Source organism: Corvus hawaiiensis, chromosome 3, assembly GCF_020740725.1.
Source record: "Corvus hawaiiensis isolate bCorHaw1 chromosome 3, bCorHaw1.pri.cur, whole genome shotgun sequence".
NCBI lineage: Eukaryota > Metazoa > Chordata > Aves > Passeriformes > Corvidae > Corvus > Corvus hawaiiensis.
The window spans coordinates 97,852,109-97,867,907 of record NC_063215.1 but is presented as its reverse complement, the minus strand read 5'-3'; the positions used below and the strand labels follow the sequence as shown (position 1 = coordinate 97,867,907).

The 15,799-nt window shown below is 42.2% G+C and overlaps 1 long non-coding RNA gene across 1 annotated transcript; it reads right to left on the bottom strand.

The window, feature by feature from the left end:
- Positions 1–1,561: 1,561 nt before the first annotated feature.
- On the bottom strand, positions 1,562–15,660 carry LOC125322448. The gene is made up of 2 exons (XR_007202006.1): positions 15,494–15,660; positions 1,562–15,280 (listed from the first exon to the last, which is right to left on the bottom strand). It is a non-coding gene; the product is annotated as an uncharacterized LOC125322448 (long non-coding RNA).
- Positions 15,661–15,799: the final 139 nt, after the last annotated feature.

Here is a 15,799-nt window from a genome sequence, read left to right as displayed (position 1 = left end):
TTCCTACCCCTTCCCGGCTCTTTGTTCTTTGCCCCTTTGTTCTTCCTCTCGAAGTTTCCAGGGGGGTTGCTGGTGCGGAGCAAAGTTGCCGAAAGCTGGGGAATTACAATAAGTGGATGTCTGAGCAAGGAAAGAGGGTGGGGGTCCGTTCCCTGGGCTAAGAGCTATTCCCCAAATCCCGCCGCGTTGTCTGCGTGCGCAAGGGGTCGGTGTGGGGTGCTGGAGCCGGGCCGTGCTTGCAGTGATGCTGAAACAGAGGAGGCTTCTGCGGCCACAGCACCAGGGCACCGGGCATCCCCTTTCCCCATTTAAACACGTTCTGGGGAACAAGCGTCCTTTCGGGTGGGAAAGGGAAGAAAATAATAATAATTGGTGAACATGTCGTAATGAGATGAGGTGACAGAGATAAAGGCTTTCTGAAAGCTAGATTTTAGGGCACACGTATGGTTTGGGATGCACAACCTCAGATGGCTTTGTCTCCATCTCTTTCTTTTTGCTGTTTTTCGTGCTTGCTTGATAGGGCTATGGTAAGGTGTTGTCAGGAGTTAAATAAGTTGGGGCTTAATTTCAAAGTAAATGGAATATCTTCACAGAGTAACAACGCACCTTAAAAGACAGGCTTAGTGTAGTTAATGTGAGATCACAGAGTGGTTCAGTAGTGACAATATTGCCAAAACTTCCCTGGAATAGGAAAACATATTTATTTGTTATAATATGGAGTAGTCTTATCCTCTCTTTACTTAACATTGTTAAATGTTAGAGAACTACAAGTTTATTTTGCCTTGCCCTAAGAAATCCCAAATAACTTCACAAATATCCGTTATCACAGGATTCTTACATCTCCTCCTGATACATGAAAGTAGGAAAACACTTTATTTGGGTGAGTTAGGTATTAGGAAAGCTGATGTGAGAAAGGAAGTTTTGATCTGGTGCATTGGAGTAGGTCACAGCAGGTTACAGGCAGGGCCAGGTCGGAGTCCTGAACTCCAGCACACTTCCCTAACAGTGCTGCTATGCTCCCACCTTTATAATGGATATCATGGATGAACGTATCACTTCAGTGTTTGCTGAAAAGCTGCATGAATGGAATTCTTGTAATCATGAGAATGTCCACAAATATTTGGTGTTTTTACATCTTATAAAATTATAGATCTTACAAAATTATTTAAGAAAATATTATATTTGCAGTACTCTTGTATTATATAAAAATCCCACAAATGTTTATTATTATGTGCCAAATTTCCGAATTTGCATACCTTTTTTTCTTGTATTCAACAAAGTTGAGAATAAGGTGAGATAAGATTGGGGTTGACTAAACAAATGTTCCAGACTGGGATTTTTTCATGTGAATACACTAATAGGGATCAGCCTATCCTTCTGGCAGAGGTTAAACCCATTTTTCCAATGAAATTGGGCTTGATTTGAGGTGATGTGGGGCCTGTTTTGGTTTTGTTTTTCCTGATGTCGAGGGCATACAATCCCAGTGAGAGATCTGGGAACCTAGCAACTGTAAAACCCAGCTTTAGATATTTCAAGGTGGCAACTCAAACACAGAAGATATCCATGAAAACTTTGACCTTTATTATTTAGGACCGTGGTTCGCAGCTGAATGTAATAATTGGTCAGTAGCATGTTAGAAAAAGATACAGGCATTGCATCAGATACTTTGGTGATAGCTCGATTTTCTAGCTGTGTCTCCACCCAAAAGTCTACTGGCTTATTGTTGAAAGCCAGAGGCCAGCAGCACTGCTTACTGTTCTGTTTAAATCCCAGTGCTCATAATGTGGTGTTGCAATATCCAGGTAAAAATGTCCAATGCCATTTAGAACAAGGAATCTGCCTTAAGCAATGCTGTAATCAGTAATAGCCAACGTTACTGAGAGCAACAGCTTCTGCAAATGTCTTACTGCCACAAGTTAACCCAAGTACAGCTGTAACTGTGCTCAAAACTAAACAAAAGCAGACGAGTAAGAAGGAGAATAAAAACTTAATTGGAAAAATGGATTTTAGAGAATGCTGCGTGTGATCAACAAAGGCTGTTTCTGTCTCAGTAATGATGATGATTAGAGGGACAAGTGATGTTAGTGGGTGCTCGTTCAAATACAGGGTTTCTGCAGCATCAGAAAAATTATTTTCTTATTCAAAAGCATTCACTAAAGAAAGGGTGGTTGCATTTTTTATGTTAATTAGTCTTTTCTTTTTACCTGTGCTTTTTGCTGATGTAGGTAGATTTCCTTTCAGCAGGTGAGAAATGTATATATATTTTAAAAAATCAAAACAAAACAGACAAGCCCCTACTATTTCCCTTGGAAATTCTGCCATAAAATACAAGTTGCTAAATATTGCACAGGATTTTAGAAGGCAAATCTAAACATATAGTTTGGGATTTTATCATCTTGGTTTTTGGAGCGTGGGACAAAACTTCTGTTTTGTAGCAGTTTGTTAAACTGCCGAGTTGTTTAAATGAGATGTCAGGCGAGACCTTTTACCTCTGCATTTTTATCACCTTTTTCTGTCCATAAGTACTTGCAGAAAACGAGGGGGAAATCCCCATTGTTTTTTGTTTTACTTCCCTTGCATTTGTTACTGTATCTAGAGCAATTCCAAACAGCATCAGTGCAGAGGAATAAGGCATAAAATCAGAATAAGGAGGACATTAAAAATGAACACTCTCTGCTTTGTAATAGATACTTCTAGGCATAGGTGTGAATGAATACTGATTCATTTATACAGTTCTTAAATGGAAAAGCTTCAAGTTTACAACAAAGGTAAACAGCATGTCGTGCTGCATTTAGCAGATGTTGGCTTGCTAACTTTAGGAAAACAGAATGGTCCCCTTGACATCCCTGCAGAGAATTACATGTTGATAGAAAGGAAAGGAGAGCACATAACTATAAGAATTTTGTTGAGAATGGAGCATTAACAACTTTAATATTGTATTTATTTTCTTTTATTCATTTATCTCAGCCTTAACAAAGCTGATTTTTTTTCTGTAAATGCCCACGTTTAGTTCTGTCAGTATATACCTAACAAAATTAAAAGAGCCTACATGATAATGCAAATCTCAGGCTTTCAAATGTTATAAGTGCCTTATGTGATTATTATATGTGTAAAATTACCACTAACCATAGTAAATAGTAGTACATTTTGGCTAAGGTTCAGTTGCTGAATAAATAGTGTTTCGATTTTTTCCTTTTATTTTTTTCTTACTGCTATATCATGCATGGAGAGAGCTGGAGCTCATTTCATCCTATAGGATAGGACTACAATTAGGATGTTGACTGAACATTTGCAGAAAAAACTGGCGATAGTGGCGTGCTTCCATTTAAGTATTTCAACTGTTTCGAAATTTGCCATTCTTAATAAAGAGAGTAGTAATAATAAACTTAGAAACTACTTCCCCATGCTTATATTCTGTCACAAAAGACTTCTTATTCAAAGCACAAAAATAAGTATTTCTCTGTATTTTCTTAGTGACTCACGACCCTGAAGAACAGCACTGGCATAATACAGGCAATCTCCTTCCCACAAAATATTTGCAAGAACTGCATGTTATTGCCCACGTGTGGGATTTTGAAAATATGTCAGTAATGTGTAAGTGGCTGTGGCTCCAAACATGGAGGGAGAAAAGATGATAAATCAGTATCAGCTCATTCTAAGTAACTGATTAAGATAAAGGCTCTGTTATGTTTTCAATGCAGTTAACACCAAAACTCTTGTGACTTTGAATAGCTTCCTCTTATTGTTTGGGTTGTGGAAATGCTTAGAAATCCCTGCCAGTGTCTTGGTTTTCTCTTGCAGAAATACACAGAACTGACATCATCTTCTTTGTAGAAAGCTGTAGTTTCAGGCTTTAATTTCTACCAAGGTTTCTAGTTAATATTTTTATATTTTTCATTATGCAGTAGGAAATTTTCCCTCCTCCCTCTCCCCTGAAATAGTTATCATGTCCATGAGTGGCATCTGTGGTGTTTTGCATTAAACTATTTCAAACCTCCATTCAAATACTGGATAACAATGATTTTTTTTTTTTTTCATTCATATCAAATACAAATCCTTACATTGATGCCAGTCTTGGGAAGCTGCCAATGAACTGTTGCTGCTAAGTTTAACATCCATTATGATGGCTGTTAAAATGGGTGAGGAACTCGCACGTTTTCTTCCGGTTAGGAGAATATTCGGGTAGAACTGAACTAGGTAATTCCATGCAGATGCTTATCACTCAATGCTTTCTGAACAAATTAAATCACTATTTACTATCTTGTTTTACCTTATTCTTTCATATTTTTGTACTCACACAAGAAGAGCAAGACATGTAAAATAGGCTTGCAATTTATAATTTAAAATAGCTCTTCAAATGAGGAATTAAAATAGCACAGATCTCTGAACTATAAATAAGAAAATATTTTTTTCTCTTTCTGACTTGAATTTTCTCTGAATAATTTTCTTCCCTCCTCCCTCCATATTCATCTTGTCTACTTGAAAAATGTTGGAAATAGTAAGCATTTTAGTAGGATATAGTAGTGACTCTTCTATGTTCAAAGATACTTGAAGTTCTTCATATCGTGTCTCTGTAGAAATTGTTAAATACTTTTAGGGTGACTGAATCTTTTACATATGTCAAAAAAATACTGTAATCCAGTGATGGTTTCCACTGACATCTGGATATCAAAAGATTTTGCAGCTGCACACATGCATGAACTGCTACTGACATCAGGTACTTTTGGGGCAGGTGGTGTATTCAGGTGACAAAAAATAAATTGAGTTTATACTTCTAAATTTGGTGATACTAACTTCTCCTAAACACTGAGTAGAGAAATTTTCACTTTTTGTTTTTCTTTTTCCAATCTGTAATAACATCTAGCCAGTGGACTAAGCGTGATAAATACAGGTATCTATGCCAGATACAGATGTCTGTGCACCTCTCTGTCTATCTATATATAGATCTCACATTACAGCCAAGGAAAAATTTACTCAAGGGGATAAACTTGCTTTAAAGGAAGTGCCACATAAATGAGAAGCTTTATGCATCCAATGTTATCTGTCTGGGTAGAATAAAGAAATTACTGAAAATGTAGCATCCAACTTTCCTGAAGCATTTATGTAAGGAAGGATCATCAGTAGTAGACCCATGTAAGTGAGAGTGACTATAACAAGTGAATTATATCTCAATTCCTTTACTGATTACCTGGCAAATAAATTTTCATTAATATTTCGAAATAAAAATTATTTAAGAGGGAAAACATATTATAAATTCAACCATAGAATGCTGGGGGGTCTGAAGTTTTTTTGATTGTTTGTTATGGAGCAAGCAGCGTTCATAGGAAAATATTCAAAGTGGGGGGGAACAATAGTTGAGGGACTGTGACAGGACAGGCACAGATCTTTCCTGAACTAACAGAAGATGCAGACCAAATAATTTGTCGCTGGAGTGTTAGGATCTTTCAAATCACATTGAAGCTAATCTTATCTCTAAGGCTGGCATCACATCCATTGAAATCACTGAGATTCATGTTCCATAGTCTGGGACTTCTGCAATCATTACTAATTTTTGAGTGGCTTATTTTGATATTAATAATTTTAAATGGTTGGGTAGAACAGATGTGGTAAACCTGTGATTGATTGTAATACTTGACATTTAACAGCTGAGCTTGTTCTGTTCATCCAAGGGGCACCAAAGACATTATCCTGACTTTCATATAAGGGAGGCACAGAGAGAGAGAAATGACTCTCAGAAGCCCAGGTTCCCAGTGATATGTTGGTGATCAATTTAGGAATACAGAGCAGCTTGCATATACCTGCTACACATACGCTGTAGCCTCATAAAGTGCATTCATTTCATGGTGCCTTCACAAACTCCTAAAATCTTTTTTTCAACTATTTTCTCTAGAGCTTTGTGACACACTTTCATTTAGTGGCAACCCTTCATTCATCAAATGTCTATAAAGCTTGTACCTTGTGGTCACCTGTATGAGGATTGGAAGACCCGTTAATCTTTCCCCTACCCAAATAACTTCTTGGATGTTAACTCCTGTATTTTTAAGTGCAAGAGCAGAATTATGTGAAATCAGATGGAATTACTCTTGCATAGCATTTTTTGGACTGAGGGCATGGAGAGGAAAACTAGGATCCCATTTTGTACATGCTCGTGGCAGCATAAAGCTGAGGCAGAAAACCTGAGCTGTAATGGAAAATAGTGAAGGGCCATTTCTATTGGACTTGTACCTAAAGAACTGCCCCAAGAAGCAGCAAGTGCTGCTGGAACAGAAGAAACTGCTTCTGGATGTTAACTCTGAGTGGTCTTGGTAACTCAGAAAGAAATCTGATATCCTATCTGCACAGGTAGAAAGGTAAAGCAACAGTCTCCTAACAACTGGAAATTACTATACCAATCTCTCAAAAATCATTACTTGTACAAAAGAGTTAAAAAGAAAATAAATTGGTTCTCCTATCATGTATCTGGCTGTAGCAAGTAAGGTTAGGAATATGTTTTTACATTAGCAGCCATTAAAATGAATGACTGTTGATTGTGGTCATGCTTTCCCTTTTTCTGTAGTCTTAACTGAGCACCCATGTCCCAAGGGCTCAGAGCAGGGGCTGAGACTTAGCTGTGTGTGCAAGCCTGATAAGCAGAACACTGAGGTTCTTGGGAAAGTTCCATAAGGACTTGGATGGGCTGTTTGTGAGCTAGTGCCTCTACTTCTCAGCAGAAATTTAGTAGCAAAACATTATGGTGGATTTTCTAAACTGGTGAGTTTGTTCTACAGCAAGGAACTGTATCATAGTATCCAGTAGCACAGTGCAAAAATTTGCTCTAAGTAAAATCATCCTTAGTGAAATAAGTGAGTAGAAGGAAATAATGGACACAACTAAACTCTGGGTACTGTATATAAAAAACAGTGTTAGGAAAAAAATGGCTTGATGTCAGTCAGTAATGTGAGTTTTCCTGATGTTTCTTTTAATTCTCTGTAACTAAAATGAGAACTGGCTGTTGCATAAGGGAACTTCAAGAACATGTTAAGCAGTGATGTTTTATGTGCACCTTGTAGTGGGCTGGTGGACACAGTAACATAATACCAGGCTGAAAATTTTCTGCCAAATTAAGAGCCATGTTTGGCCATCTCACAGGAGAGGGTAAATGGGGACGCAGAGATCTTTGCAAGGGAAGCAGTTCCCCAATATTACCTTCTCCGTGCCCTCCCCTGCAGAATCCCATTCAGAGGATGAGCTCCAGCTTGGCAGCCTGGCTTGCCAGTCCTGCCACACCTGGCTGGACACCAGGTCTCTCCTCCTGTGCCTGCTTTTTGCTGTGCAGAAAGGCAGTGCCAGGTGGCTACGGCTGTCCTCTTTTCTTCTCTCCTTTTGGCTGGAGCTGCCATCTGACCAGAGGGGTAACGTGGGGAAGGCTGATCCCTTCCATGACCTGTTTGGGGCTATGATTGCATAGCCCAAAATTGAAAAGACAGTCCTCTGCACTGAGTCTCCTGCTTTTGGTGAAAATGCTTGGCATTCTGCCATCCAACTACAGAGCAGATTAAATGACTGGCACTATTTTGAAGCACCTTTTATTTTCTACTTCACTATCTACAAGTAGATATATACAGATTTTGGGACTATCTTTTAGATTCCTTTCTGAATCTTCTAAGAAGACAAAAACAACACCAAAATTATCCCTTCTTTATTAAAGTCATTAAAAACCCCACTCTGACAACCACAACCCCAAAATCCATTGGAGCATGTATTTCTACAGAAATGGATAAATTGGTACATATTGTCTTAGATATGACAAAGCTCCTAAAGCTTTTTAAACTTGATGTTTGTAAGCTATTAACAAACCATGATTCAGTAATGCAGTGGAAATAGCATAGCTAAAAAGGAAATAACTTGCCTCCTTGGCAGAATTATCGTTACCCTGCGTGTAGGAAAAGCCTTCATAGCTGGCTGCCTTTGCTGCAATCACTGGTGTACTTTTTTTCCCAGGATATCCCATTGTTTGCCACTCTCCTTCCGCAATCATTTTTGTAGTGCTTTTGGATGCAGGAACTTTTTCTGGTGAAACGTTTTGTGCAGCACCTAACAAATTTCCCATCCTACCCTGGATAGTGCTACTATGCTGTAAATGCCTAATGAGAACACATCTCTGGTAGTGTAAATCTGGTGCAGTTACCCTGGTTTTTGTAGCCATTGCTCTGCACTGACACTTGGTTGGGTCTGACAGCAGCAGGTCTCTCGCTCTGCCTTTTGTGGCAAGAGAGAAGGACCTACTATTTTGGGAGTTATTTCTGCCAAAAGCTGAGACCTGTAATCCTGCTAACATCAGAAGGAGAGGAGAACATGCAGCTCTTGGCAGCAGCAAGCCCCACTAATTTCTGCACTGCCCAGAAATTAACTTCAAGAGTCTCAAAATTGTCATTAAAATTCAATTGTTTCCCTTCACATTTAGACATCCGCCCATGGAAAAACACCCATTGTGTAACTTCTCCCCCTCTCCCTGGAGGATGGGAAGGTTGCAGCCCTAATGGTGGCTGAAAAGACAGAGGCAAGAAAATGAGCTTACCTTGCTGCCCTAAAGTTAAGCAGTAATGCACATGGCACCAACACTGAAATACCTAATAATTTGGATGTAGAATTTAATTGCTAAATATTTCCCATTGGTTCTGCTTCTGTCTTGGTTATATAAATATCTATAACTTTATTTTTTATTTTCTTGCTTTTTTTTTTTTTCCCCCCTGTATGATATAACCAAAATACCATGGAAAAATGCAACTTATCAATTTTTTTAATTTGAAAGTGAAGATTGGATTCTCACCGAGGATAAACTGGTATGACTCCCCTGGGCTCTCACTGGCTGCATATCTGGTTTCTAGTCTGTGGCTCTGACCAGGTAATTACCAAATAAAACTTCACCATATCGTAACATTCACATATAGTAACAGAATTCAGGGTTCTGACTGAGGTTAGGCAGTTAAATGTAAGTAAATGCCTTGGTCTGTGGAATAAGATATTTTCACTTTTCTCATAATTTTCCATCAAGAACAACTGGATTAAAACTGGCGTTCTCTCCTTCCCATTGGCCTCTTGGCCATCTGCTGAGGCCTGCTGGTTTAAGAGGAAGAATGAGTTCAGTATCACATTTCACTTAGGGGTCTAGAAATGAGCATCTTTAATGCACACCAAATGAGCTAAATTACAGGGGAGTGTTTCCAGCAGGCATTCCAGGGCTGTGAATACAGCCTGGGAATCCATGGGCCAGCATGCTTTGTCACCCTGGCTGATGCTTAGAGGCCTCCCTACATGCTTCTGGTACACCATTTTCTACCTGTATCTATCCCATCTTTGCAAGCACAGCTTTTTGTGTGTGCCTGGGGATGTACTGACGCATTCTGAAAAGTCAGAAGACTCACTGAACTTTTGAAGCTGGATAACGTCAATGTGCTTCAAACAGGGTCTAGATGGAGTTGAGGTCCTTCTATCCAAAATTATTTAAGACCTAATATTGACCTATCCATCTTTTAACTTAACATGCCAGGTGAAGTTGTGCAACCTCAGGGAAGATAATTCATACATACAGTGTTGAGGTTCCCTAACCGAGTGTCTTGGGTGCTTTCTTCTCTACTGCAATAGCATCAGTTCCTCTGTCATTATATAAAACAAAACACTTGGACCAAGAATTCAAGTTCAGGGATGAAGAGTTTTGTGTTTGCTCTTCTTCCAGTCTACAAACTAGTCTATGCATAGGCTGCTTCCACTCTCCTTTTGAAGCTCTACCATCAGCATTTAAGGTCATTCAGGCAAGAGAAAGGAAGTAGCAGAGAGCATGACTGTATGCTTCTGTGAAAACATTGAATTATGTGGGGTAATCCTGGATTTCTGACTTCCAGGACTCCTTTAGCACTTACACATTAAGAATAAAATACATTAATGGGCTTTTGAGAATTCTTGAGATATGACCTTAATCATAGATAGAGCCTATCTGCCATTAAACATAATACCTTCTTGATAGTCACCTCCTGCAACCTTTGCCATTGAGGTCTGTTTGGAAAGGCAAGAGGCATTCTGGAAATCTTGTAGTGAGTACCTGCACCCCCAGGAATTGGGCCCATCACGTACTGTTTTGCACCTGTACTTTCCCCAGTGTGCTGCCTGTCCCTTGCACACACAGCACGGCTGCTGAAGTGTAGGCTCTTAATCGCCTGTTGGTTTAATATTTGTGCAGCATGTCAAAGGGGAAAGGGCTTAAATTCTGTTTGCATTTTAAGTAACTGTCTTGGCAGTTATACAATCCACAGTGTTTATGTTTTTACGGAATGCAGCATTTGTGACTGTTGTTTTAAGAAGTGCAGATATTAAACATGGCCAAGCAGGTTCTACAGTGGGTCCGGCCTGGGTCAGCCTCGTACTGGCTGTCAAGGGCATTTGGAGAGGTGCCACTTAGCACTGCACAGCTTGCCTGCTTGTACTGGCATATTATAACATGGTGATGGCAGTTTGGCAACTTTTATCTGTATCAAGCAAGCCAAATCCTGATCCCTTTACTTACAGCTAGTTCAAACTCCTCTGATGCTAGACTCAACTCTTGTAAAAAGCCAGATGGTAGAAACTAAGAGCTGAGCTTATTCTGAGCAGATTTGGATCTCACATTAGTTGAGGGCCCCACCCTGAATCCTGATCTCTGATAAATTAACTTTTTAATGTTTCATTACTGCTAGGGTACAAGCCAAATGTCTACGCAGATATTTATGTTCCAAGAGACAAATGCAAGCTCATTTTTTTCTTCTGATTTATAAGTATGTTATGTTTTACAGACATGAGTAACTCATGTGGGATCTTTCCCACAGAGTAAAACCAATGTAAATTCACATGACTCAGGGATTTGTTTCAATGCTCATGTATAAGCTCTCATTAGAAATGATTATGCTTGAAGATCAAAAGAAAGTACACTCACTTGTATTAATGTTTAATGCATAATTCACATTGTTAGAACAAAAAACAAAACAGTCGGTGGTTGTTACGACAAATATCAAACATTGGCACTACTAACCAACTCCCACAGAGGATCCTTCGTTGCCTGGCATTGGCTGCGCGCTGAGATTTCCTCTTGCGTGTGCCATTGTCTCGGAGATTTAAAGACATCTTCCCCACTGGATGAGTAATGGCCCTGCAATGACAGGAGTGGGGGAGAGCCAGGATACCCCACCACTGCAGGTGGATCCAATGCTCAGAAACCTCTCAGCAGAAGCAGAGTGTACAATAATCCAATCCAATTTTTTTATTCAAGTGGGACTTCAGATCAGGCACGCTCCTATAAAACTCTAACTGCCTTCAATCTGAGTGTAATATCAGGCTTAATATTTGAGCCTTAATATCAAGACCCATGGTCAAAGTCATCCAGCACCACTGAATCTAAGTACTTGATTTCTCATTTACGTTTGTTCACGTTTACCTTCTTCACTCAATGCTTATTTTGTTACCAGAATTATTCTTACTTAAATAAGCAGATTTGGCGTGAGGGAGTTGTAGGTGAAATCCATTCCCTATATCCTTAACCAAGACAAGCACAGTAGCGCAAAGCCATGCTTGTAATCACAAAATGAGAATCCTGTAGGCATCACTGCCTGTTACACCGAGTACCTGGGGCTGCTTCATTTGTGTAAAGGAAGACCCCGGCTAACGTGTGACACGTTTTTGTTCGGTTTTTCTCCCCCCAAAAAAGAAAACCAACAAACAATCTTAAGTTTAAAGGTTAGGAGGCTTCATTCACATCAGAGAATCACCTTAGTTCCATGGGTATCCATGGCATGGAATGACACTGAATGATGTTTGACAAACTTTGTGCTTGGCACAAGGTAACAAAGCATATTGTATGTTCTCATTATCAGTTCAGTCACTTTCCCATATGCAAGTGATGTGATACACCTGATTCAGAGCAGAGGCAGGGTGGCTGCCTGGGTTTCAGGTAGGTTCTCCCTGATTCAGACCTCTGTAAGCAAACTATAAATTAGCTCTCTATTCTTAAGGTGCCTCCCCTGAAGGCCTTGCTGTACTGCAAACTCTTCTGTGAGAGTCTGTGAGGTTCCTCATTCAGGAACTAAAATTGCTGAATCAGACTGGGTGCTATTGCTATGAATGGAATGCAGTCAAATGGATCATGGGTGTCTCAGAGAGCAGAGCAGAGCTTTGGGGTGCATTTTCCTTTTGTTTGGAACAACCCGCTCAAAATATTTATGATTGAGAAGCCAGTGTTTCTTTCAGTAAAGAACCTTTTGTCCTCTTTAGGGCAGCTGAGAAGGTATTTAGAGTATATACTGTTTGAACTGTTTTAGTGGAATACACATGGCATTGCTATCTTGAAACTGATCACAAATACATTTCTGTTGTGGGGTTTTTGTTGAGGAAGAAAAACCTGTAATGAATTAAATATGCTTCATGAGGAAAGAAGTAGGTCAAGTGTTGGGCTAAATTAACCTCATGTTATACAAAATGACTAAATTCTGTTGTTTTCACCTGTGGGACTCTGGACTTGTCTACACACCAAATTATTTCAAGGCACTTATTAGGTACCGCAGTAATTACGTTCAACTAAACCCATGTGTAGACAACTCTTACACCAGTGTAACAATTCAGTTTCTTGAATTACCTTAATCCACTTTGAAAGTGGATTAAGTGAAACCAGGAAACAACTCGGTTATTCCAGAATGAATAAACTATCTGAATACAGTTCGGCTTTACATTCACATCCGACCTTATTCCAGCATAATTTTCCTGGGCTGAGAGGTTCTTAGGATATATCTGCATAGCAAATGAATGTATGATTACAGACACACCAACCCTTCCTCTACTCTCACTGGCATGAGTAACAGCAGTAATGAAAGATGGTAGCACAGACTCCAGTAGAGCCTATTAACTGGAGCATATATATGCAGTTGGTTGTGAACAGCCTCTGCTAAAATCCACCTCATCACACCCTCACTTCAGACACAACTCACATCCCTTAGCCGGATACAGGGGCTGGGAATGCCTCTCTGCATCTCCAGTGTGTACACACCAAAAACTGCATGTGTGATAGGACTGCACAGCAGAGCTAAATGGGAACCAGGTGAATTTAACTTCAGAGGTTAATCACACTGGAGAAGAAGCAGGGCTCGCACATTTTTAATATACACACCTCTGACAACCAAATAAAGCGTCAGCTGTGTGACTGCAGAAGCCAAATTAAATGTGCTGTAGACATGCACAACTCAGATGACTTCACCAGGGCTGGATGTGACTCCATAGTTGAGATCTTGCTTATTTGGCTGGCACTTGTTTTGTTACCTATCTGCTCATTTATTTTAATGAAATTAATGCATTTTAATGTTCCTTTAAGCACACTCCAAAAATAGCAATTTGATTAACTAATTCACTTTTAAGAGTGTAACAATCACAATGAAAAATCTCTCTGTTAGCTGAGGTATGGTGTAATTGTAACTAGCATCTTGGGTAGCTATGCCATACCCTTTTACACAAATTCCCCACGTCAATCAAAAGAGCCTCACTTAAAAATGAGTGGTGAAATACAGACAACAATCAAGCTCTACACACTGCTTCTCAAATCTATGAAAAATATGTGTCAGTAATGTACTCTGTTGAGACAGTAGAGTTAAAATGCATAGAGTTAAAATTAGCATAAAAGCAGTTAAAGATTATTTCAGAACAGAAACATGTAGCAAACTTGTCTTTCTAGCCAAGCCAGAAAGCATCCTGAGTAGTTTACATTTAAAAACAAAACCAAAAAAACCACCCCAGTGCTTTCAATTTCAGGCTTCTTAAAATGATGCTTGGACTGTACAATATTCCAAGAATGATTTCTTTTTCCCGAACTCTTTTTCCAGTTGCAGTAGGTGCTCCCAGCATTTAAAATAAGCTGCTGCTAAGGGCACTGAGCCCAGCAACAGAGAAGGTGTACACTGACTTTTTCCCTGACTTTATCGCCTTATAAAAACTGGAATTGCAAAACCTAATTAGTAACAATATTAAGCAAAGGCAATCTTCCCTTTTATTGTATTTAAATGAGGAAAATGAAAGTATTAATGCTAATATTAAGGCAGAACAGAGGCAGTTGCAAAAAATAATTTAGTTTCAGCCCTGCTACATGCATCACTTCACGAACTCCGCTGCGCTAGTTACCTGTGCACTGGCGATGTTGTAACTTGTTATTGTAATAGGTGGTGTGAAAAGCAACACAGAAGAGGGACACTTGTCTCAGGGCTCTGCTGGGACGCTCTGCGGTCACAGAGTAGGTGGTGTGGTGCTGCAGCAATGTGTGGTAACAACTGGTTTTTAGATGAAGACGCACTTAAACTCAGGTTGCCATGGGTAGTTTAAGCGAGGCCTAGTTCTGGGAATACTTTTGCATGCGAGTTAAGTCTCACGTGTGAAAATGTCCTCGGAATTTAGGGGGAGCGTTCATGGAGATTTGCAGGATCTGGCTTTGCGAAGCGCACGAAGCCAGGGCAGCGGATGCGTGTGGCTGCTGCCATGGCCGGGCACAGCGCTGCCAGCCTGCTCGGCGGTCACAGCGGCCCCGGGGCTGCCGCAGGCCCCGGCTCGCTCTGCTTTAACGCAAACCCTCCCGCCTTCGGGAGCAGCTGCTCGGCTGCCCCAGCAGCAGAGGTGGGAGCGATGGCTCAGGCTCCTCTCACCGAGCCCTGCCAGGGCCTGCGCCAGCGCTTGGCTCTGCTCGGCGGCGACGCCATTGCGCAGCCCGGTGCCCCAGTGCGGCCCGGGCTGCCCGGCCCGCAGCGCCCCCGGGGCACCCCGGCTCCCGGCGGGGCCGTGGGGCGCTGTGCGCCGGGGGCTCCCCCGCCTTCCCTGCAGAGCCCTGCAAGGCATTGGGGGGGCGCGGCGCCGGGCCTGCACGGCAGCAGCGGTGCGGCATCCTCGTTCCTCGCCCGGCCTCCTCTGGCATTCCGGGTGCTTTTTTGTCTTTTTATTTATTTACTGGGGTTTTTTTGTATGTGTGCGGTGCCCGTTCCCCCGCCCCCGCCGGCCGCTCGGCACATGGCCTGCTAGTGGCCGGCGGCGCGTGTGTCCCCGCGTCCCCTGGGCGAGGTGTCCCGTCCGCCGCCCGCATCCCGGCCGTGGGGGGCTGGCACCCCTCCCTCCCCATCCCCCCTTTTCTGCAGTCGCCTTTTTGTTGTTGTTGTTGGCTTTTTTTTTTTTTTTTCGTGGTTTTGTTTGTGTTTTTTCCAGGTGGGACGTGGCGGTGACCGGCGAGGCTCGCCCGGCACTGAATGTCACCCTGAAGGTAAAATGAAAGACACGGAGATGAACGCATGCCTGCGCCCCGCGCCGCCGCTCCCCCGCGCCCGCCGGCGAGCGGCCGCCACCATCGCGGGGCGGCAGCCCCCGCCGCGCCCCGGATTTCCTGTCCCGGCTTTTCGTTACTGCGCCTTAAAAAAACCAAAAAATCAGAAAAAAAAAAAATCCGCATGCGAAAGAAACGTGCACGTACCCGGTAACGAGCCCAGGAAAAACCCGGCCGCTTCCCCCTGCTCCTGCCAAGTTATCATTGGGAACACAGGCAGGCGCCGTGACGTCCCGGGTCAGGCCGAGTGCGGACCGGCGCTACCAAGGCGGCAGGGAGGCGCGGGGACGCCGCCGGGGCCGGGGCCGCGGGGACCGGGGCCGCCGCCGCCCGCCCGCCGCCGCTCTCCGCCCGCCGGGCCGCGCCCGCCGCCGCCGCCGCCCCCCGCGCCCCCCGCGCCGCCGCCGCGGCGCCGCTCGGCCTCCCGCCCGCCGGCGGCTCCCCCCTCGCCGG